Source organism: Aethalodelphis obliquidens, unplaced genomic scaffold (genome assembly GCF_003676395.1).
Source record: "Aethalodelphis obliquidens isolate GAN/ISIS:26980383/991018 unplaced genomic scaffold, ASM367639v1 scaffold7, whole genome shotgun sequence".
NCBI lineage: Eukaryota > Metazoa > Chordata > Mammalia > Artiodactyla > Delphinidae > Aethalodelphis > Aethalodelphis obliquidens.
The window spans coordinates 28,252,046-28,277,223 of record NW_020837951.1 but is presented as its reverse complement, the minus strand read 5'-3'; the positions used below and the strand labels follow the sequence as shown (position 1 = coordinate 28,277,223).

General features: G+C 37.7%; 1 protein-coding gene and 1 pseudogene across 1 annotated transcript in view; one reads left to right on the top strand and one right to left on the bottom strand.

Annotated features, from left to right (window-relative positions):
• Nucleotides 1-25,178, bottom strand: part of LOC113619869 (olfactory receptor 13C3-like) — a 344,039-nt gene that overhangs the window by 77,640 nt on the left and 241,221 nt on the right.
• On the top strand, nt 4,225-4,712 carry LOC113619871 (60S ribosomal protein L26 pseudogene; annotated as a pseudogene).

Genomic DNA, 25,178 nt, shown 5'->3' with positions numbered 1-25,178 from the left:
TTAGCTGCAGCAGGAGTATCTACAAGTAAACTAGGAGTGGTCTCCTCTAAGAACTTTGCCAGTGGGAATGCAGAGGTGTTTGTATTTTATAGACCTATCCAGCTTATTTATAACAAGAGTTTCTGTCCTCAAGCTTTGAAAGATAGAGGTAGTAAAGGGGGTAATAAGTGGCAAGTGTGTTATAATCCCTGTCTTTAAAGTTCAAGGCTGTGAATGAGGAAGAGAGGTGGGTAGATAGCACTGAGAACAGGCTGGATCAAAACACCAAAATGTTTTAATTTTATATATTTAAAAATGCATTTCTCTGATTATAAAAATAATGTAGCTTATTACTAAATATTTTGAAAAAAGCAAAGTATAAAGAAGATAATGAAAATGATCCATAATCTCACAAGCCTTTTAGTTCAAATGCTTATACAAACACATACTGTTAGCGCATAACTATTTTGCCTTTATATCTTAATTTGGAAATGTGTAACTGAAGAGATAACAACTCAGATAATTACTGTCTTAGTTTCAGCAAAAGTTTGCAGAATAAACTTATTAATATCTTATTGTCAGTCTCTGTGACCTATGATTCTCACAAAATTATTGGAGGTGTTATTCTCACCTCTGAGCTAAGAATTTTTTAATGTAAAATCCTTTGTTGTGGATTTGTTAACATGCAGTTGAACATTGTCTAAAATGGTATTTTTAAAAAGAACATATTAAAGATGTATGCACAAAGTGAGTGGTTTATCGAAACATCAGCATTCTTTTGTTTAGAATTATTTGCTAATTGGCAATTCAAGGTTAATACCTCTGGAGACAGAAGAGTAATTGATCTAGTGTTGGGTGAGGCTCAGCACAGTTGAGAGGTTTCTCTGCCCCACTCTGATAAAGACTCTTTTCATTGTTCCAGAGCTAATGTTGCTATTCTCTATTTTCCTGATATATAGTATACACATAAATAACGATAGTAAGAAGTTCATTCATTCAATATCTATCCAGAATTTAAAGCACTGTTATAAGTTAGTTTTCATTTTTTGGAGACATTGAACTTTGCAAGAGATGGTGTTTCTTCTTTTTTGGGGACCACAAGGAAGCTCAAATCAAATACGTATCATACCTCTTGTAGGTAATGGCTGGCACTTCCGGTTTAATCTTTTTTTTTTTTTTTAGTTCGCTGTGCTATACAGTAGGTCCTTGTTGGTTATCTATTTTAAACATAGCAGTGTGTACATGTCAATCCCAAACTCCCAGTCTATCCCTCTATTAAACTTTGGGTTTAATCTTGTCCTGTCTTTATTTCTCTACCTTTATGTCCCTTTCCCTCATTTCCTTGTCTATTTTGTTTCATTTGTTTGTATGTAAGATTAGCCAGAAATGAAAGTTGAAATCCCAGTGACTTAACACAACCATGGTTTATTTCTTGCTTATGTACGTTATAGGTTGGTGTAGGGCTTCGTGTCATGTGTCAGTTACCAGCCCAAGGTAAAAAGTTTTACCATCTGTAGCTGCACTGTCTGGAAGTGCAGTCACTTTGGTCATTACAGCAAGAGAACAGCACCTGGAAAGATGCACATGCTATTTTCACTGTTTCAGCCAACAAGGGACACACTTCTGTTCACCTTTTTGTTGCTTTATTGACCAGGCCTGGCTGTAAGGTCCTAATCAGTAGCAAGGGAGCCAGGAAATATATGCAATGTTTGGTGAGCACACTGTCTGTCTCAGTGTATTTTCGACAGGATTTTGAGAGGTATTTTTAGAATGAGGTAGGTCATTATTAATATAAGTATTGTCATTTTTGTAGGTCAAAATGGTTAAATATCAGCAGTTTTATATAGTTCAGCCTAATAAATAAATAAATGCATACTGTCACAAGCACTTTACCGAGTTAGCACTGTCCATTCCCTTAAAAAGAGACTGCCTGTTAGCAGGAGCGAGCCTGCATACAAATAACTGCAATTAAATTGGAGAAGATCTGTGAAGGAGATACATGCAAAGCATGAGGGCATTAGAGAAGGGTGATTAGTTATGTAAACACTTGTTAAGGGAGGTGTCAGGTGTTAATTGTTGGTGGTCAGCATGAGAAGTAATTTCTAGACAGAAGGAATGACAAGCAGAGAGGCAGAGAAACGAAAAAAAAAGGTCTAGTTTAGAAAAGCCCAGTAACATAGGAGAAGTAAGAGAAAGGCTTGCTTGGAATGAGTTCATAAATGTAGATAGGATGAGGCTGAGATGACTTTGTATGTCATGCTAAGGAATTTTTACTTTTTTTTTTTGCGGTACGCGGGCGTTTCACCGCTGTGGCCTCTCCCGCCGCGGGCTCCGGACGCGCAAGTCCAGCGGCCACAGCCCACGGGCCCAGCCGCTCCGCGGCATGTGGGATCCTCCCGGACCGGGGCACAAACCCGCATCCCCTGCATCGGCAAGTGGACTCCCAACCACTGAGCCACCAGGGAAGCCCGGAATTTTTACTTTTTGCTGACAGCAGTTTGAAGTTACTGAAGGCCTGGCGCGATAGAATCAGAACTGTCTTTAGGGGATAAGGAAGGAATTACACTGTACGAAATGCTGGATGTTTTAAAGTGGAGAGTTTCTTGGGTACTTTTGTGTTCCTTTCCAATGTGGACACGTCCTTTAAACTTTATGCAATAAAATCTCCCAACCTTATAGTAATCAAATGTCACAAAAATCGAGGCAAGAAAGGAGATTGATGGGTATGGTGTAGACCAGGTCTCTGGCTAATATCGAAGAGGCAAATGGCTGGTGAAAATATCAGCCATGGTTCTAGATTATCACCTGAACCTGGTCCACTGACATCTTCCAAGGGTCAGAGGTTTAGAGGTTTCAGAGTCTAGATTTGTGTTCTATGTGAGAATTTTCTTTATATTTAATAAACTTGAATGTGACCACTGAGTCTTAATGTTTGAAGAGGCCCTTGAAAAACCAATTTATTCTCAAGACAGATCATTCGATTAAAGAAAAATGAAAGTGTTTTGCTGTTGTTTGGCATTACAAAGAACAATACCTGAAAAATGGGAAGAAAAAACAAAACAGAGAATCTGGCTAGCAATCCCAAACAGAACCTCTTCAATTTTTAACTAAAATATCTATAATGATACATGACTCCCCGTAATGGAAAAAAATGTTATTTAAAACTATAAGGAGGAAATAAGCTGCTGTTCAATGGATACAGAGTATCAGTCACACAGGATGAAAAAGTTCTAGAGCTCTGCTGTACAACATTGTGCTTATGCTTATGTACAACATTAATGCTGTACACTTAAAAATTTGTTAAGAGGGGATATCTCATGTTATGTGTTTTTTACCATAATTTTTAAAAAGATGCTCAAAATCATTAATCATCAGAAAAAATATAAATCAAAACCACAATGAGATATCACTTCACAACCAGTAGAATAGTTATAAAAAAAAAAAAAAGGAGAGTACAGTATTAGTGAGAATGTAGAGAAATTGGTATCCTGGTACATTGCTGGTGGGAATATAAAATGGTGGAAAACAGTTCTCAAAACCTGAACGTAGAATTACCACCTGACTCAACAATTGCATTTGTAGGTATATATGTCAAAGAATTTCAAACAGGACTCAGGTATTTGTATGTCAATGCTTACTGCAACATTGTTCACAGTAGCCAAAAGATGAAAACAACCCAAGTGTCCATCAGCAGATGCATGGATAAACAAAATGCAGGATATATATACAATGGAATATTATTCAGCTATAAAAAGGAATGAAGTTCTTGTACATATTGCTACGTGGATAAAACTTAAAAACATTGTTCAAAGTGAAATAAGCCAGACATAACAGGACAAATATTGTATGATTCCACTTATATGAAATGTCTAGAATAGGCAAATTAATTGACACAGAAAGTAGAATAGAGATTACTAAAGACAGAAAGAGGGAGGAATGGGGAGTTATTGCCTAATGGTCAGAGTTTTTGCTAGGGGTGATGAAAAAATTTTGGAAATAGTGATGATTGGTTGCATAGCATTGTGAATGCAATTAATGCCACTGATTTGTACACTTAAAATGGATAAAATGGAAACTTTTATGTTATATGCTTCACTACAATAAGAAGTTTTTTTAATTAAAAAAAATAAAATAAATAAAACTGTAATGAACAATAACCACTCTCACATTTTAATCTCTGTGTATTTGGGAGACAATTCACATCAGCAAGAAAATAAATCTCGCCCTTTTGTGGCCATCGCTGAAGCGCTAGCCGCCAAAATGAAGTTCAATCCCTTTGTGACTTCTGACCGAAGCAAGAACCAGAAAAGGCATTTCAATGCACCTTCCCACATTCGCGGGAAGATTATGTCTTGCCCTCTTTCTAAAGAGCTGAGACAGAAGTACAATGTCCGATCCATGCCCATCCGGAAGGATGATGAAGTTCAGGTTGTACGAGGGCACTACAAAGGGCAGCAAATTGGCAAAGTAGTCCAAGTTTACAGGAAGAAGTATGTCATCTACATTGAACGAATGCAGCGGGAGAAGGCTAATGGCACAACATGTGGGCATTCAACCCAGCAAGGTGGTTATCACCAGACTAAAACTGGACAGAGACCGCAAAAAGATCCTCGAACGTAAAGTCAAATCTCGCCAAGTAGGAAAGGAAAAGGGCAAATATAAGGAAGAAACAATTGAGAAGATGCAGGAATGAAGTAATCTTGTATACAACTTTCATTAAAAACTGTTAAAATGAAAAAAAAAGAAAAGAAATCTCTATACTTATCTCTTCTATGAAAAAGTTTCGTAGGAAAAGTAAGAATGAAAGTGGTATGGCAAAGTCTTTGCCAGTTCAGAATAATGACACTAATGAATCTTCATGAAGGTACTTGAGATGCAGAATCAGGAAGGGAGGGGGGCTGTCCTAAGTGGGAAAGTCTGAGGACGAGCAGCAGCCTTAATCCTTCATTAAAGTCTGCTACACATTCAAAAGCCCGTGGGATGGATGATCTACAGTCTTTCAGGAAAGTTTCATCAGCCTTGTGAAGATGCGGGAATTCTTCTCAGTACCTGTGGTGTGACTTAGATGTCAACTAAGATAACCTAATATTTGAGACTGAAATTAAAATGTCTCAAAATCAAATTTGCCTGTCATAGGCTCACTTAATTATTGTCTAATCTCTCCGGAGATTCGAAGTGGTATGGGGGATCTGGGTTTCTCCCCTCCAGCAGAACCATTCACATTATGGTCTACAAAGATGTCCCCTGTAACATGAATAGACAATGCTTTCCCATCAAGCATTCTCAACACAGATGATATCACTCCCAAGAGGGTGAAAATTTGTTGTTTTTGATGGGGGGCAGGTAAGGGAAGGAACAAAAAATCTTACTCTTTTAGGTATGAAGCACAGATATATGTACAGTACATAAAAGACACACAGCATATCTGTGATATTAAAATTTCATGAGAAAGCAATAAGGAAAAAGACTCCTGGAGGCTCCTGACTGTTTTACATGTACATAGAATATGACGTGTATGGCGTCTCTTGATGTGCAATATGGTGGCCCAGGGTGAAAAGGGGAGAGATTTATGACTTTCCTGAGTCATGTTAGGCTCTGAGCATCTGCTTCCCTTGAATTGAATAACTTTATAAATCATCCCTCTATGGCATGCATTGTGTCCCCCTTTCTTCCAGTGTCACCCTAAATTTGAATGCCATTCCTTTTCTAATCCCTTTAAAAGAGGTAGGAAAAAACCCATCATTCTCCTATCTGCTCCTTGGTTCATAAACTTAAGGTCTATGGCAATTTCAAAACTGGATAAAAATAAAAAGATGTTGTATTCTTCGTGTAGCCCTTCCTGTTCTCCTTATCAGAAGTGAGTTATCTCATCTCTTTACACCCTAGCAATTATTTCTGCACCTCAAAAATTATATTCTTTAGATCAATTACTGCACATCTTTTCTTACTCTTCCTGCTACAGCCCAAACTTCCTAGTGTCAGAAACCATATCTTATTCATCATCATAGCCTCTTCCATGCCTTGTCTGATGCCTTAGCTAACATGGCAATCAACTCCATTTAAATCTGGGTGTGGGGAGAGGTGGGGGAGTTGGGAGCAAAAGAAGCTTTTCATAATGTCAAATTTGAGATGAATAATGACTCATAAAAAGGTTATATTAAAAGGTAGCCATTCTGCTCCAAAGTACATGCCAGATGTTAGAAATTATCCCGCTTATGATAATCACAGTAGTTTCCCTGGGGCTTGGTATTTTCTCAAAATCTTCAAATGCATGTTTGCAACCACTAACCAGCAAGCAAAAGGTTTCCCTAAAACTAGAACATCAGAAAAGGAATGAAGAGAATGACTGACTTAAAGAACGTGAACCCAGTGTAGCGACCTGTAAACACCACAGAGATTCAGCAAAAGCTTAAGAGAACTTTAGAGCAGTAGCTGAGAGTAATGCCAATGCCAAATTTTGATCACATCTCAGACTGAGAGTCTCATCAAAAAGGGGGAATTGAGGGACTTCCCTGGCGGTTCAGGGTTTAAGACTCTGCACTCCCAATGCAGGGGGCATGGGTTTGATCCCTGGCTGGGGAAATAAGACCCCACAAGCCGCATGGTGTGGCCAAAAAAAAAGGGGGGGGGATTGATAAAAACAAGACAACAGGCCCCAAATGGAGTCACTTATGCTAAGCCCCACCTCACCAAACTGAGACTTAATTACAGTTTTGGCTCTCCCAGAAATGCAATCTTAAACCAGTCAATCAGGAATCGCGTAATCAGCTCTAGTTAAGTAACCTGCCCGATAGACCCCATCCCTTAAAGGAAAGTGACATTGCTGCCAATCTACTTTTTGCTAGTAGAACATCCTTGTTCGTGCTCCCTTCCGCCTATACTCTCCTTGGAGCTCCTTTCCATCTGTTAGGTTGGATGCTGCCTGATTCATGAATCATTGAATAAAGCCAGTAAGATCTTTAAAATTTTAAAAAATAAAAGTAAAATGTAGCCATTCTGTTAGGGAAGGAATAATGTATATTTGTGATCAAACTGATTCAATGCAACTTTAGCTGTAAATTATAAGACAGAAGATAAAATGTAAAGATGAGAAAGGTAAAGAAACATATGTGCATAATTCTTCAAACAGTAAGTAACAAAGAGATATACAGGGAGACCTTGGGTGGCAGACATGAGCAGACATCCACATGGTGCTGTGGGCAGTTTCAAGGGAACAGAGTCCAGCTCTGTGCTGTATAGGAAATTAGCTTTATTGATGGCTCTGTATATCAGTTTGATCTACCTCTAATATCTACCCCATTTCAGTCCTGTGTCTCTCTCTATTGCTTCCCCCCAAAGTCTGCCATCTTCAGAACCCAATTCTTACTTTCTCCTTAGTTTAATTAATTTAAATACATTCACGGGGAGTCTTATATGTTTCAGGCTATTTGTAAGGCATGAGGAGTACACAGGAGTGCAAGACACATCCCCAGCCTTCAGGAGGACTTCACAGAGGAGATGGCTTTGAACATGGCTTTGAAAAATAAGTTGAAAAATAAGTTTGAAAAATAAGATTAGGAAGAGAAAGGGAAGAAAGGTATTTCAGGCCCAGGGAATAGTACATAGAAGAGCTCAGAGTTGGGGCATGAACTGTGTGCTCAGGCACTAGATTAACACCGTTTGCCTAAATCACACCGGAGGTATGAGGAGGAAAGATGCGTGTGGGAACTCAGCATAAGTGAGGACTTATGCTCTGTTGGCTGCTAAGAAAAACCTGCGTTTCAGAGTTCGTTTCTAGTGAATCTCCGTTTCCTCTGCCTTTCAACTCTAATCCTGAATGTTCCTTCAGTTGTTTCCTAATTCTAATTAAGTGGCATTTGGTATCTCAGGGGAGAAAAGTCATCTCTCTTTTACAGACCAATAATTACTATGGTTAATTAGCTTATATTTATAAAGACAATGCATGCCTAATTATATCCAATATAGCTCCTACTTAATCAATTAATTATTGAAGCAAACATTTTGGGACATATACTCTGTATCTAGAATAGTTTAGTTATTAAGCCTGTGGACTCAGGAATTGAACAATTTATTTACCATCTCTAAATCTCACTTTTTTATACAGACCAATAATTACTATGGTTAATTAGCTTATATTTATAAAGACAATGCATGCCTAATTACATCCAATATAGCTCCTACTTAATCAATTAATTATTGAAGCAAGCATTTTGGGGCATATACTCTGCATCTAGAATAGTTTAGTTATTAAGCCTGTGGACTCAGGAATTGAACAATTTATTTACCATCTCTAAATCTCACTTTTTTTAATGTTTACAATGAGAATAACTGTATTTATCTCACAAGATAGTTTTGAAAATTAAGATAATTCTTATTACACATTTGTGTGGACTGCTTTCCATTTTCTCTCTCCCCCTTTGCTCTGACTGACCCATTCTCTATCCTTTTCTACCCCCTTCTGTGCCCTAAGGCTGATCCTTACACATTGCATCACCCAGACTCCCTGGCTGGCTAGTTTCTGGTTGCTTCTGGTCAATGCAACACACTGAAAGGAGACAGGAGAAAAGGAGAAGCAGTTGGTCTTTCTTCTTTGCTTTCTCTCTGCCTAAGTGTCCTGGTTCTGGCAAATTATGGCAATAGATCTGACCCTCCTTCTTCTGTCCCACAGCCCCTCCTCCAGGGTGCCAGCTCTTACTGGGCCATTGCAAAACTATTCTTCCTTGTGTCCTTCAGACCTAAGTATCATAATGAATGGCTTTTGCCTATTTCTACTCCTGGCTGCTTCAGCATCCATGGTTAGTTCTCTTAACTTTGCCCAGTCCTCTGTAAATAGTCCCTTTATTAAAGACGCTTGAGTTGAAACCATCTGAGTGGAATTTCGTTTCTGGAAAGGACCTTGATTGATGTGGTATGTTACCAATTGTGTGTGCATCTTACACTTAGTTTATGCTCACTAAATAAATATGAGCTATCTTCATTCATTTTTTTGTTAGTTTTGTTTGGTAAGTTTGTTTTCTGTGCTAAGTTCAATAAACATTACTTAAATGTATTGTTACCTCATTCGGTCTCAAACATCCACATTACTTGGTGGTTTGTGGATCTAAGACAGACATCCATCAATCTGAGACTTAAGCCATGAAGGCAATGAACATTTCTATGGAGACCTTTCTCCTCATATTAGGAAACAGAGTTTGGAAGGATCAAAACATCAGCTCTAATTTTGGTAAATAATCAGCTACTAGGCTTACTGCAGGGAGAGGCCAGGAGAGGAGAAGGTAATGAATATATGAACATAACCTTTATGTTCCTTACAGAAGCCAGTGACCCTGGTGACCTTCTCCCATTCAGTTAAGGCCTTCCTTCTGTGGGGAGCATGAGTGAGGCGGGGAGGACAGAATAGTTTCTCCTAATACTTTCAAGAGAATAATTGTCTTTATTTCATGGTCAGATGCAGGGATCATGGAGTGAGGAAGAAGATTGTTCTTCCTATAATCAGGAATTGAGGGAAAATACTTTTAATATTCAAATTGTCTCAATAAGAAAATGCCTGTTGGAAATCTATGTTCATGGAACTCAACACTAATGAGTTAGTGGCCATCCAGACGGAGCTGGAAATTGCCCATTGGAACCGATGGAGACTTAAAATTGTATATCATGGTTTTATACCACCATCTTTCCTGTACACCATAGGATGCTCTCCTCCACCACTCCTGCTCTGCCTGTGACTCTGAGGCATTGTTGCTGAGCTATTTCATGCCCAAGGGTACAGAGACTACACTCTTTTCAGAATATCAAGGAAAGTAGGTTCTTGGAAGACCGTGTTCCACTCTGTAGCCAGGCTAGGAAAAGAAGCATATCTGTAGGTGATGACAATGTTAAAGGTGACAGTGATGCAGGAAAAGACTCTAATTCCTGAGGCAAAGAAGTTGAAGGCAGAACTTGGAAAAAGAAGTGGCCTCAAGCCCAAAACTGCAAAGTCTACAAGGCTGTCTGATGCTTATCCTTGAGAGCCTGAAGCTGTCTTGCACTTGTGCCTCCTCTGGGCGAGAAAGTGCACGTTTCCAAATGCTGGAAGTGGGATGGAATCCTTGAGGTTCCCTCTGACCTATATTTTGTGATCATTCTTTCAGGAATCAATCATGAATTGCATTTCTGCAATTCCGTTTGAATTGGCGGTTATATAAAGGATATATGCATTCTTCCCACATTGATCCAACAGACTATAAAAATAGACAAAGCTTTTTTTTGTTTGCTTATTTTTTGGAAGTTGAGTAAATGTGACAGAACTGCTCAAGTGTACGAATGAATGGACACAACTCTTCTTGGTTGTAAAATCTTCTAATGTCTTGTCTCTGTTTTCATCATCAATTGCAGCACTGCTGAATAAAATGTAAGACTCTCAAATATATTAATTCATTATTGGTATAAAAAATCAATATTTCAGGCCTGAAATCTCATGACAATAGCACATAACTTATCTTCTTGAATGAGCAAAAATGTGTAATTATTTTACCCCTAGTGTTTCCAACATTGAAAATTTATTCTTACCTAACAATTTTAGTTCAGGGGCTTGAAATTACTTAATCTCTACATATAGCATCCCATTTGCACCATATATTGATTTTGGTAACTTTTCACACCTATTGATTATCCAATTTCCCAAATTAAATTGAACATATTAAATAAAGGTATCAGAAAACAAAAATATAATAATTTTTAAATTATACAAAAAAACATGAATGTACTCACAGAAGTAAAAATTCACTCTAGCAAAATTAAAGGAAAAAAAAAACTAAAGTCTCTCATCATCCAGTTCCCACCCTTCTACAGTATTATTTCCTTCTTCGGCTATTGTTAATAGTTTCCTCTGTAGGTGCTCTGAATTACACACACATACACACACGTATATACATATAGGTGTATATATACTCACATATAAATACACATTTTTATTAAAAATATTACTGCAATGAATGCACTGTTATATAACCTGCTTTTTTCATTTAACAATACTATGTAGGAATATCTCTCATTCTTTTAAATAGAATGGTATTTTATAGAAAACCTATTCCTCTATTGATGGGTATTTAGGTTGTATTTACTTTTTGTTTTTATTCACTCAATCATTCAACAAATTTTTATTGATTTGCTCTTATGTGCCAAATTTCTTCTAGGAGCTCTGGCTAATAGTGAACAAAACAAATATAGTCCCAGCCCTTCAAGAGCTTAGATTCAAGTCAGGGGAAACAGAAAAAGAGTCAACAACTAATGACATAATTACAAATTGTGTTAAATGTCATGAAATTAACAAAGAGGGAACAGAGATAGAGAATAATGGGTGGGCCCATGTTAAATAAGGTATTCAGGAGAGACTTCTGTGAAGAAGTAATATTTGAGATCCAAAGGACAAGGAAGAATACATTTGAAAAGTGGAGAAACGAGCCTTTCAAGCAAGGCGATAGCATGTGCAAATGCCCTGTGGCAGGACCCTGACAGTGTTTAAAAAAAGAAAGAATGTCAGTGGTCTAGGGGATGCTAGAGAGGCAGAGAGTGCTACAAGCTGCTCCAAAGGGACCAGATAGTGAGGACCAGATGGTGCAGCACCTTATATGCCACAGTAAGATGTTTAGATTTTATCCTACACAAAATACGAAGCCATTAGGCAGTGACTTTACATAAAATTATGTATTTCCTTCAGCTTTATTGAGATGTAATTGACATATAACATTATATAAGTCTAAGGTGTACAATATTATGATTTAATACACATATATATTGCAAAATGGTTACCACAATAAGGTTAGTTAGTTACCATATTGTGTGTGTGTGGGGAGGGGTGAGAACATTTACGGGCTACTCTCTTAGCAAATTTCAAGTATATAATATAGTATTGTTAACCATAGTCACTATGCTTTACATTATATCCCCAAAACTTATTAATCTTATGTTAGATTTTTTTTCCCATTTGACCAATCTCCCCATTTTGACCACCCCCAGCCCCTGGCCACTACCCTTCTACTCTCTATGTGTTTAGCTTTTTTAGATTCCATGTATGAGTGAAATTATACAGTCTTTGTCTTAATCTGATTTACTTCGCTTAGCTTAATGCCATAATGTATTTTTAAAGCTCTTTGGCTACTATGTAGAGAATGAACTAGATGGAGTCAAGAGGGGAAAACAGGAAGGGTAACTACAGCTAAAAATTGTGGTAGAACTAACCAACTACAGTAGTTGACTTTTCCAATTCAGCTAGGCTCCAAATTATGGGATTTCCAGTCAGAGTGCAGGCATGAGGCAGAGAACATTTCATATGCTATATTTCATTCCCTCTCTGTATGGAGATAGGCTCTCTGTAGCCTGATTTTGCTAACAGGTTATGTTATGTCGCAGAAGTGCATTTTGAGAACAGCGACAAAGTAAATAACTGACGCTTTGGGATTTTTTTGGTAATAAGCCCACACATGCTTTCTAGGTCTCTGAGTTTCCAAATAAATATAAAGAGTATGTTAAAAACCTCACCTTAAAATTTTGTTTAAACCATAGTAAAATACACATAACCTAACCATTGTTAAGTGTACAGTTCAGTGGCACCAGGTACATTCACATTGTTGTGCAACTATCACAACATCCATCTCCCGAACTCTTTTCATCTTACAAAGCTGAAACTCTGTTCCCATTAAACAATGTCTCTATTCTTCTCTCCCTGAAATCTCTGGGAAGCGCATTCTACCTCCTGTCTCTATGAATTTGACTATTCTAGGTACCTAATATAAATGAAATTATACAACAGTTTTCCCTTTGTGGACTGGCTTATTTCACTTAGCATAATGTCCTTAAGGGTCATCCATGATATAGCACGTGTCAGAATTTCCTTCATTTTGGAGGTTGAATAATATTCTATTGCATGTAGATACCACTTTCTCTTTATCCGTTCATCCATCAATGGACACCTGTGTTGCTTCTATCTTTTTTTTTTTTTTTTTTTTTTTTTTGCGGTACACGGGCCTCTCACTGTTGTGGCCTCTCCCGTTGCGGAGCACAGGCTCTGGACGCACAGGCTCAGCGGCCATGGCTCACGGGCCCAGCCGCTCTGCGGCATGTGGGATCTTCCCAGACCAGGGCACGAACCCGTGTCCCCTGCATTGGTAGGCGGACTCTCAACCACTGCGCCACCAGGGAAGCCCGCTTCTATCTTTTGACTATTATAAATAGTGCTGCTATGAACGTCGGTGTACAAATATATCTTTGAGTCCCTGCTGTAAATTCTTTGGGGGTAAAAACTGTGTATGTTTTGGTATTGATTTTTCTATAATGATAGCTCCAAATCGGTATACTGCCTACTGCAGTATCAAGTTAGAGATCCTGAAAATGAGGGATCAAAGGTGTAACCGGTGAGGGGGAGACAATGTGGTATCATAAAAGCTGCAGAGGGCTTCCCTGGTGGCGCAGTGGTTGAGAGTCCACCTGCCGATGTAGGGGACGCGGGTTCGTGCCCCGGTCCAGGAAGATCCCACATGCCGTGGAGCGTCTGGGCCCGTGAGCCATGGCCACTGAGCCTGCGCGTCCGGAGCCTGTGCTCCACAACGGGAGAGGCCACAACAGTGAGAGGCCCGTGTACTGCAAAAAAAAAAAAAAAAAGATATCATGACTTTTTTTTAATAAAGCAAGCTGCAAAATAGTATGCATGATATGATTTAATCTATATGAAATTATCCACAGTAAAATCTCTACTAATGTAAGCTAACTACAAATGTAAAATGCATTCTGGAAGGATAACCACCCAAATGTTGATACTGGCTCTTCTTACAGCTGGGTGATGAGATTAGTGGTAGTGATGGTGAGGGGGTTTCTTTTTACTCTGTAGCACTTAAATTTTCTACAAAAACTAATATTTTCTTTGAAAACAGGAAAATCAATTTAACGAAGTAGTCCCTGAAAAGCATGAAGAAGTGTTGTTGTAACAGCCAGATCTATTCTCAGGCATTAAATTTAAAGACATAAGCATAGAAAAGTATTTACAGGGGATTATATATAAAAATATTAACAGCAATTATTTCTGGATGGTGGGATCACCAGATGGGTTTCTTTCACTTTTAAAATTTATGTATGATAGACATTAAAAAAAAAAACAAAACCCTAACCCTGTATCAGTGATAATGATAAACATCTTCCATTTTGAAAGTAAAATAGCATGAAAGAGCGTTCTAACCTGTATCTCAAGTCAGTACTGTATCTTTGGATTGTGGTAAAGGGAAAAAAATTTTTTTAACTACTTCTGATATAATAATGGATGTATCTGTGCCTCAAACTTCTATTTCTCTTAAGTATTTAAAGGATTCTCTAAATATAATGGTTATTTTTGTCACAGAAATGCCAGCAATTGTCACAGCATGGGAAATCAATATCAAACTCTCTAATTACTGTACTAAGAAACTCATTCATTGTAATGAATCCTCTACTGTTATTGAAGAACTAGTGAATTTAAGAAGAGAATCTATTCTTAGTCAGTTATTGACCCCAAACTGTCAAGTCATTTAGGACTAGAATATGGGGCAAATAAAGAAAACTTGTGAAAGAAGTTATGAGTATGAATAGCTATCCTCTACTTCATTTAAACTCATAAAAAGATTTTTTAATATATTAAACATGGAAAGACATTATAAAATGAATGAAAACACTCTGCCAGGCTGAAGAATTTGAAAAGGTGTATGACTAAATCAAGCTTTAGCTTCATTTTTTCCTGAATAAAGCATCAGGGAGGTAAAATTTTAAATCATCTTTTGGCAGATACAAAATTGAACAACTATATTAGAAAAATTTCCAGAACTTAATGATATATCCCTGAGAGTTATGAGGTATCTGAAAGATAATATCTTCAGGACAGGGACCATCCCTTAATTACCTGGAAATCTTAGCTTCTTGCTAGGGAGAACTGTTAAATGACTGCATAAATGAATGGTGAATTTATTGACTAAATATCTAATCTGCTGAATAGGTATTAGAGTGGAGTAGTGATATTGCCAATATTATTAAGGTGTTATCTCCTTCAGTCTACTCTAATAGAGCTATCATTCTTTCTATTCCATTGAAACTATTTCTGCCATGATTACCAATGGTCTCCAGTTTGCCAGATCCAATGGTCCTTATTTTACTCAAGTGTTTAATAGTTTTTGACAACTAAATGGCTCTTTCTTTCCTGAAATTATTTTCTTTGTTTCTATGATGCAATGTTATCCTGGTTTTGCTCTCAGTCTCCTTTGTTGGTGTCTCCTCTTCCAATGAATCTGTAAATACTAGTGGGCTTGGCAACCAACCTTGGCTCTTTCCCCTATTTCTCTCTTCTCATACCTCCTTGATTTCAACTACATACTGACTACTTCCTTATGTATCTTTACAGCTCTGATCTCTTTCCTGTATTCTAAACTCAGATACCCAGCTTCTACTTGACATCTCCAGCTAGACTTATAATAAGCATTTCAAATTTAACATATGCCCTAAAGAAAACTTCTGATTTCTGACTCTGCCTCCAACCAAAACTACCCTTATTCCCAACAAAAGACACCACCCTCCACCTAATTTCTTGAACCGAAAATGTAGGAATCATCTTTGATTCTTTACTTTCCCTCATTGTCTCACAACCAACCCACCTTCAATTCATGTTAGAATTGAAAACGTATACTAAGTCCTCTCTTGACTCTCTGCCTCCAAACTATCACTTTAGTTAAAGCCATCGTATTTCTCCTACACTGAAACAACAGTCTACTAATTGGTGCCCTTGTTTCCACTCCTTCCATCCACTTTTTTTTTTTTTTTTTTTTTGCGGTATGCGGGCCTCTCACCGCTGTGGCCTCTCCCGTTGCAGAGCACAGGCTCCGGACGCGCAGGCCCAGCGGCCACGGCCCACGGGCCCAGCCGCTCCGCGGCACGTGGGATCCTCCCGGACCGGGGCATGAACCCGCGTCCCCTGCATCGGCAGGCGGACTCCCAACCACTACGCCACCAGGGAAGCCCCTTCCATCCACTTTTATCCCGACCTATTTTCCATAAAGGAAGAATAGCATTGTAAAGATTTGAATTAGGTATTGTTGCTCTGCTTAAAACTTGCTATGATCTTCTACTTCACTTACAATAAAGTAAAAGCATCTTACCAAAACTCAGAAGATCCTACATGATCTTGATTCCGCCTACCTTCCCGGCCTCATCTTCTATAATTATCTGCTTACTATGTTCTTTAAACCCATTGGACCGCTCTGTTTATCACATTTGCCAAATGTGATCCCACCAAAGAATTTTGCCTTTGCTAACATCTCTCTATATAATATGCTCTCTTCCACCACTTCCCTTTTCAGGATAGGCCTCTATCTAATAATTAGATAATAATTAGTTTAGATGTTACATTCTCAAAAAGCCTCCATGACTAGAATGAAAGCTCCATGAGAGCCAGAATTATAACAAGTTCCTATTCCATTTCCATTAAATTGGTGAACTTTATCATATTTATTTACAAGAAAGCTTCATACGAAAGAGAAAAGTCTTTGAGCTTTCATTCATTCAATATTTATTTATTTCCAGGCACTGTGCTAGGCACCGAGTATATGGCAGTGAATAAAACAGACTTGATAATTATGGCTTTCACGATGCTTATATGTAGACACAGATATAGAAGGGTATAGATATAAAACACACACACACAAATATAATTACCAAGTGTGATTGTTATTATGAAGGAAAATAATAGGGTCTATGAGAGAGAGAATAACTCTGGATGAGTTGGAGATGAGATCATTTAAATTGGCAGGGTCAGAAAAGTCTTCTATGATTAAATGAAATTTCAATTTAGATCTGAGAAATAAGTAGGAGTCAGAGGAATAAATAGACATGTAGATTGAGGGTCCAGTAAGGCAATTACTGGGGCTTTACAAAAATCTTATGACAAAATTTCATATTAAAAGCTATGATTCATACAATTTAGTGGAGATAATTAATTCTAATTAATTAACTTTCTTATTCTTAGCTTAGGTGTCTTTGCTCCCAAGGTGACTTCACTGTGATTCTTCCACTGGAATTTGCCACAAACTCCACACAGCATCTTTGTGGCCTACCATAGAGTCTGGCAGATTTTACTGCCTTCATGGCAGGACTTCATGAACCACCATCTGGTTCTGTTGCAGATTTTCCTATTCTGGGCCCAACTGAAAGATGGTAGTTTTTTTGTTTTTGTTTTTACATTTATAGTATGTGGGCCTGAGCAGTATTCTTAGGTATCAAAATGCTACTTCCAGAACCCAGAGTGTCTTGCCAGGCATTGGGCTTCCTCCTTTGTGGGAGAAGATGCACCATGTCATCATTTGTTTTTACTTATGGAAGAGATGTCACCCTGTCCCCCTGACAACTGCCCTACATTTTTTCAGATGTGGCAAGCCATTGAATATTTGTAGGACTATCTCCTATTCGCTGGAGAGATTAAAGTAAGAATAAATAAAAGTATTAAGAAAAGGAGAAAATAACTTTTAAAACTACTTAGTCATATGGAAAAATTGCTATGTTAGCACAGTAATTGAATTGTCAGTGTAAAATGTCATTTACACTGATTACAACTCTAAAGTATGGTGTATGAAGACAAACACTGGATGGTAAAATATGACGAACAGATTATTTAGGGAGGGTAATTGTGGCTTATTTCCCCCTAATATTTCTTTAATTTCTTCTAAAACCAAAGAAGAAAATACCTTCCAAATACATGTCTTTGTCAAAGCAGCAGCAAGGGCCTCACACATTAAGTTTCTTGCTAGGCTAGTCCATATTTCTTTTATTTATCTCTTTCTTTACCAATTCACAATACTTGTGCTTCCTTTATTAATTTGCAGTATTATAATAGCACTTTACAGGTCCTATGACTTTTCTGATTGGCCGTTGGCTTGTTTTGTTTTGTTACATGTCATTTTTGGGAGCTGGTCAAGACTTGGAGGAGGTAAGGAGACAAAGACTCCTTCATTTTCTCTTTGTTTTTTGTACCTGCCTTAAATCTCTATAAAATGCCTGCATGTAAGTGTCAAAGTCATTTCATTATCTATGATTTGCTAGAGGTTTCTTTTTGCTCCTGACACCACTAGTCTAATGAATCAGCTACATTCTATATCTCCAGGTGCTAAAGATAATGGTTTTGTGAATTGACCCTGTGCCATTTGCCTGGGGAAGATCCTCCCAGAGATTCTGGGACCATATGGCCAGGCTGGGGCACAGGTTGAAGGAATTAACTCTTGCAGAGAACCCTTAGATGACCCCAGTGATGTTCATCCATGAAACAAACCCTTTAGTCAGGTTGTTAGAAACCTCACTCACCACCTGTGATCACGTGATGATGATGTGACAAAAATTATATGATGGCATAGTAAGTGCTGAATAATGACCTGGAACCTCCTGGCTGTGAGGCATATGGTATTAACCTTAACGCTTACAAACTCAAAATGTGACACAATGAATTTCATAAAATGCTAAGCAATTTTAAATGCCCAGATTATCCCAGAATCAGGTCCTCTCATTGACTGGACTCAGAAATGACTTTAGTCAAATGGAAGGGGGAGGCTGGAGGAGATTGGTCTAATGTTTGCATCTCTGTGCTGAGACTGCTTGCTGTTGATTCTGCTCTGACCTAGGTACCTTAGTTTCCCAAACCTGATCTTACTTCCCTATAAATTAAAAGGAAAATTTAAGAAAAAATATTGAGTATCTACCATGTTACAATGACTACTAAGTGCATATTTCATATAATGTTATTTTCATCACATTCCTGTCTGCTTGGCTTCATAACATCCCTGCTGGTGGTGAAAATGAAAGACTTAGACATTGGTTAGAGTTTTCTAAGTAAGTGCAGAGCTGGGATTTGAACTCAGAGCTCTCTGACTCCAAAACCGAACATTTGACATGCTGTGTCCTCTTCTACAGCAAGAACTATACCCTTGTTAGGTGTCTCTGAGCATAGGTCTCTGGTCAATCTGAACGTTCTCTGTTGAAGGATGCTCACACAGTTGTTACAAGGATTTAAGATCACATGTCTGTGTTGGGCCCATTTTGCTTCCAGATACAAAATCCTCTATCAACCTCCCTTTGGAGGGTTGGGATGGGTAACCAAGGCAGTGGGGATTTCACAGGCCTTGCCACATAGAGGCAGTGTCTCTTACTCAGGTCTCTGGTGCTCCTAGCGTCAAAGGAGTATGCTGAGTCCACAAAGGACAAGCAATGGTGGGGATCCAGCTAACAAGCAGTAAGTCAGAAAAGACACAAAAACATGGGAAAGGGCCAGGATCATACATTGAGAATTGGAGGACAGAGACAAAGAATCATAGAAATATGACACCAAGAACACAGAGGGTCAAGTTCAATGGGTAAAGGAAGTTATCCTAAAGTAAATACCTGAGACAGATGTCTTTGCTGGCAACTTGCTTTTACCTTCTCTGTAACATGATACATGAAAGAGCTAGCTACATTTAAAAAAAGTTTAATTGTGATTTAAAAATCACATAACAAAATTTAACACCTTACTCATTCTTAAGTGTATAGTTCAATAGAGTTAAGTATGTCCACATTTTTTTTTAATTGGAGTATAATTGCTTTACAATGTTGTGTCAGTTTCTGCTGTATGATGAAGTGAATCAGCTATATGTATACCTATATCCCCTCCCTCTTGGACCTCCCTCTCCCTCTTTCCCCCATATCTAGGTCATCACAGAGCACCGGGCCGAGCTCCCTGTGCTATACAGCAGGTTCCCACTAGCTATCTATTTTACATGTGGTAGTGTATTTATGTCAAACATAATCTCCCTATTTGCCCCATCCTCCGCTTCTCCCACTGTGTCCACATGTCCATTCCCTACATCTATGTCTCTATTCCTGCCCTACAAATAGGTTTGCGGCAGATCTCTAGAACTAACTTTTTTATCTTGCAAAACTAAAACTCTACACCTATTGAACAGTAACTCCCTATTTCCCCCTCCCCCAACCTACCATTCTACTCTTTGTTTCTATGAGTTTGACTACTTTAGCTACCTCATAAAAGTGGAATGTTACAGTATTTGTCTTTTTGTGAATGGCTTATTTCACTTAGCATAATGTCCTCAAGTTTCATCCATGTTGTAGCATGTGGCAGAATCTTCTTTTTTAAGCCTCGATAATATTCCATTGTATGTATATACCACTTTTTCTTTATCCATTCATCCATTAATGGACATCTGGTTTGCTTCCAAATTTTGGCTATTGTGAATAATGTTGCAGTGAACATGGGTGTGCAAAAACCTGCTACATTTTAAAGACAATGAAGGGTGAGCATCTAATTTCAGAAAGAGCAAACAGTAGGACTCACGTCCACCTGACCACTGACACAGGATAAGCACAGAATTTATCTTCAAGAATCTGAAGAAAGTTATCCCTAAGAAACCAGGCAGATAGGTGAACACACTGATCAGTCAGTATATACTCTACACTTATTGATTGGTTATGCATCAGACCCTGTGCTAGGCATTAGATATATAGGAATAAACTGGATTCATAAATTCTTTGACTTCACATTTCTTAAAGTCTGGGGGTGGAGTCAGAGGGACCTCTCCAGGTAGGACTGAAATAGTTCTCTTTTCCCTCTGCCTTTAACACATCCATATCTATTTCATGGCATATGCTAAATTATTAGGATTATTATAGCTGAAAACTGGTCCATTCTGTAAAACTTTTATTGAGGTAAACTTGATATAAAATGAAATTCACAGATCTTAACTGTAAAATATGATGAATATAAATAAATGTGTATACCCATCTAATTATCATTTCAATTAAAATACAGAACACTTTCATTGCACATTTATTATTTTGATGTGTTCCTGATGAACTGACCCCACTATCCTTATTAAATACCCTGTTTATTTCAGGTAATACTCCTTGTCTTAAAGCTTGGTTTGACAAGTTTGGTTAATTATAAATTATGTAGGATGGCTAGGATAGGCTCTCAGTATTCATCTCACAACTAAGTATTTAACTCAGGCCAACTGACCTAAGCACAGCAGACCCAATACCCAGGAAGAGGATGATCTGGGAAACTTTTTCCCTTACCATAGGTAAAGTTAAGAATCTTCGTGTGCCTTTTCCAATCCCTCCTTCAATTCTTCAATTTCACTTTCTGTCCTGTGCCTTTATGGCTCTAGGCTGCCTACTTCCCTTTGTGTATTCAACCCCATACTCAGTTTGATAGCTGAGATGGTGTCTCTGACTTTGTTTTCATCCCTAAACATGATAATTTGTACCCTTTAAGCTCAGTTGGCTTCTGGCTTCTCTAGGTAATTGCTCTGCCAGATTCAGCCTTTGCTTGTGATAGCAAACTAGTACTGATGCAAATAGACAATGCAGCTTCAGCAGGACCCCTGGGAGGAAGGACTGCTGCTAGAGACATTCAGCCCTCAGTTTTGGTGAAGAAGCACATGGACAATCTTTATCCCAGGCTTTATTTAGTTACAGTCCAAATTTAAGCACACATCCCAGTTTCCATGATTGGCTCTGAGTGTTTCCCAAGCTTCTCTTAGAAACACATCTATAAACCTGCTTTTAGGCTTGATCACTTCTGTTCCTGCCTCTCTTATCCAATTTGTTGTTGATTCTTAGTAAACTCTTTCAGAGGGTGATTTTATGTCTAAGTTCTCAGGGTAATTTATTTCATTTCACAATAAACAAGTATTTTAGGGACTTCTACTTTGCTAGCCATTCTGCTAAACAAAAAGTTCAACAGTTAAAAGATATACATGTAAACAATCATTGTAATGAACTTTGAAAAGTCCTTTATGAGATAAACATTAAGATGGACTGATCTGGATAAGCATTAAAACTTTTTAGTGATGCAACTTGCAGCTTCCCAAGGAGCCTAATACAGCATGTAATCAATATAAAAGGACAATGCCAGAAGTTCCTAAAGAATATACAAAGGTGATCTAAGGAGTACATAATTCAAAACTTCCACAGGACTCTTCAGCATTCTATGAGTGTGAAATATACCACTAATGGACAGAAATAAACACATCTAAACCTGTTTATGTTATTGTTCTTCGGGAATCCAAAGCTGCAAGATAGAAACTGTGCATGTAAGGAATGGCTTTAGAACATTTTCTCACACCATACACAAAAGTAAACTCAAAATGGATTTCAGAATTAAAGGTAAGAGCTGAAACTATAAAACTCCTAGAAGAAAACACATAGGCAATACACTCTCTGACATCAGTCTTAGCAATAGTTTTTTGGATCTGTCTCCTCAGGCAAGGGAAACAAAAGCAAAAATAAACAAACGGGACCTAGTCAAACTTAAAATCTTTTGCACAGTGAAGGAAACCATCAACAAAATGAAAAGACAATTACTAACCAGGAGAAGATATTTGCAAATAATATATTTGATAAAAGGTTAATATTCAAGCAATTATACTCCAATAAAGGTGTTAAAAAAAAAAAGAATCCGCCTGCCACTGCAGGGAACACGGGTTCGAGCCCTGGTCTGGGGAGATCCCACATACCGCCGAGTGACTAAGCTCGTGCACCACAACTACTGAGCCTGCGCTCTAGAGCCCGTGCTCGGCAACAAGAGAAGCCACCAAGATGAGAAGCCCAAACACCGCAATGAAGAGTAGCCCCAGCTCACCACAACTAGAAAAGCCCGTGTGCGCAGCAATGAAGACCCAATGCAGGCAAAATTAAATAAAATAAATAAATTTTAAAAAATAATAAAAAAAAATAAAAAAATAATAAAAAATAATAAAATAAAAAGGCCTCCCAGACCATTAAAAGAAAAAAAAAAAGGCAGAAGACCTGAATAGACATTTTTCCAAAGAAGACATACAGATGCTCAACAGATACTTGAAAAGATGCTTAACTACACTTAAGATATAGTTAACAAATATCACATTTCCCTCATGACATTTGCATATCACGAGGGAAATGCAAATCAAAACCACAATGAGATATCACCTCATACCTGTCAGAATGGCTGTCATCAAAAAGACAAGAAATAACGTGTTGGCAAGGATGTGGAGAAAAGGTAACTCTAGTACATTGTTGATGGAAATGTGAATAGTTACAGCCACTATGGAAAACAGAATGAACGTTCCTCAAAAAATTAAAAATAGAACTATCATTTGATCCAGCAATTCCACTCCTGGGTATATATATCCAAAGAAAACAAACACGCTAATTTGAAATGATATTTGCACCCCAATGTTCATAGCAGCATTATTTAAAATAGCGAAGGTATGGAATCAACCTAAGTGTCCATCAACAGATGAACGGCTAAAGAATATACATAAAACTCAGCCATAACAAAGAATGAAATTTTGCCGTTTGTGAAAACATGGATGGGTATTATGCTTAGTGAAATAAGTCAGACAGAGAAAGACAAATACTGTAATGTTTTCCCTTATATGTGGAATCTAAAAAATGAAACAAATCAACAGATATAACAGAAACAGACTCATAGATACACAGAACAAACTAGCATTTACCTGAGGGAAAGGAGTGGGTGGAGGTCAAGGGTGAAAGGTGAAAGGGATTAAGAGGTACAAACTACTAGGAATAAAATAAATAAGTAACAAGGATGTAATGTACAGCACAGGGAATAAGCCAATTCTTAAAAATAACTTTATATGGTGTATAACCTATAAAAATGTTGAATAACTATTTTACACCTGAAACTACTATAATACTGTAAATCAACTATTTTTCAATTTCAAAAGAAAGGAATGGCTTTGTGTTCTTGAAGTTGCTAATTTGAAACTGCTTAGAGTTCCTTTACTCTGGAAGAGTGTGATGATGCATGTGATTAAAATTCTGCAGTTCTTCTGAGTGTCTCTGTGAAATCATAAAATATACAAGGATGCTTCGTGTATATTGAAATAATTGTTCTTAAGCAGACTGAATTACTTTGAGCAGGTCAAATGTGAAACCCAATTCTTTTCAGAGACACCACCAAGTAACTCCAAAGAAATACAATGTCTACCAGTTCCCCATCAACCTCTAACTACACATCTTTGTGGCATGCATTTTCTGTTATACAAGTTTATGATTTCTGTTTTACTCTGAGATAATAGTTGTAGCTTATGGGCAATGCCACACTCCTGAGGGAAGGATTAGCTCTTGAGGAAGAAACTAGGACAGACAAGTATATCCTTAGAGAGGCAATAGGAAATTCCTAACCATAACATGCACAAAAATCTTAGAGGGAAAAAATTGTAACTCTAAGGAAGAAAGTGAAAAAATTGACAGACATATGCAAAGTCATTGTCATATATTTTGAAACATCATTTTTCTATTCATTCTCAAAAGGGAGAAAAATCACATTTCTTGATCAAAACAGAAAAAAGAAATATGACAATTCTACTACCCATCTCTTGGGGGATAACTGTGCACTTGGATATATCTTCTGAGGTCTGTGTATAAGTAGTGAAAGGAGGAGAAACTGTAGAGATGGGCAGTAATCAGATCACTATGACCAGATTTGCTAGCCTACGGAGTTTGGATTGTAGGTAAGGGCGTTACTGGCATGGCCAACTTGTGTTTCAGACTCTTTCAAGGTGGATTGATTGGGTGAGAATCTAGAAACAGTAAGAAAGACGTGTAATGTCTAGATGAGGAAATCTGAGGGACTACTTTAATGAGAGAAGAAAGTAAGGGGATAAAAAAGGTGTGGACAGGGAGGGGAGGCTGATGGAGTGAGCACAAAGCTAACTGAGAGGTATTTGAAACCATTCTTCCAGTGCTGCACTTAAGAATTGGCATTTAAGCAATAGTATTACGTGTCAATCTTATGCTCTGTACTCAGGCCAGCGGGCTCATATTCTTTTTTATGATACTTAGCAGATTCTAAGTGAATCCAACTCTTCTCATTAGAAATAAATTTTGAAATAGGAAAATAGGAAAAATAATAGTTTAACTGGAGGAAATATCACCATTGGTAATCATTTTTTCATTGTCTTTAGTCTAAGGCTATTAACAAATTTATTACTCAGTAATGATTCCTTTTTGCTCTTCATTCAATCGTCTACTGTTGAACACTTTCTAGTCCCTATGTAACTCTTGGGGGTGATGGAAATTGGTAGATATCATTAATCTTTGGATATGGTCAAATATCTTAAATAATATTACTAAAATACTTCCCACAAAATACAAAAGATAATAACTAT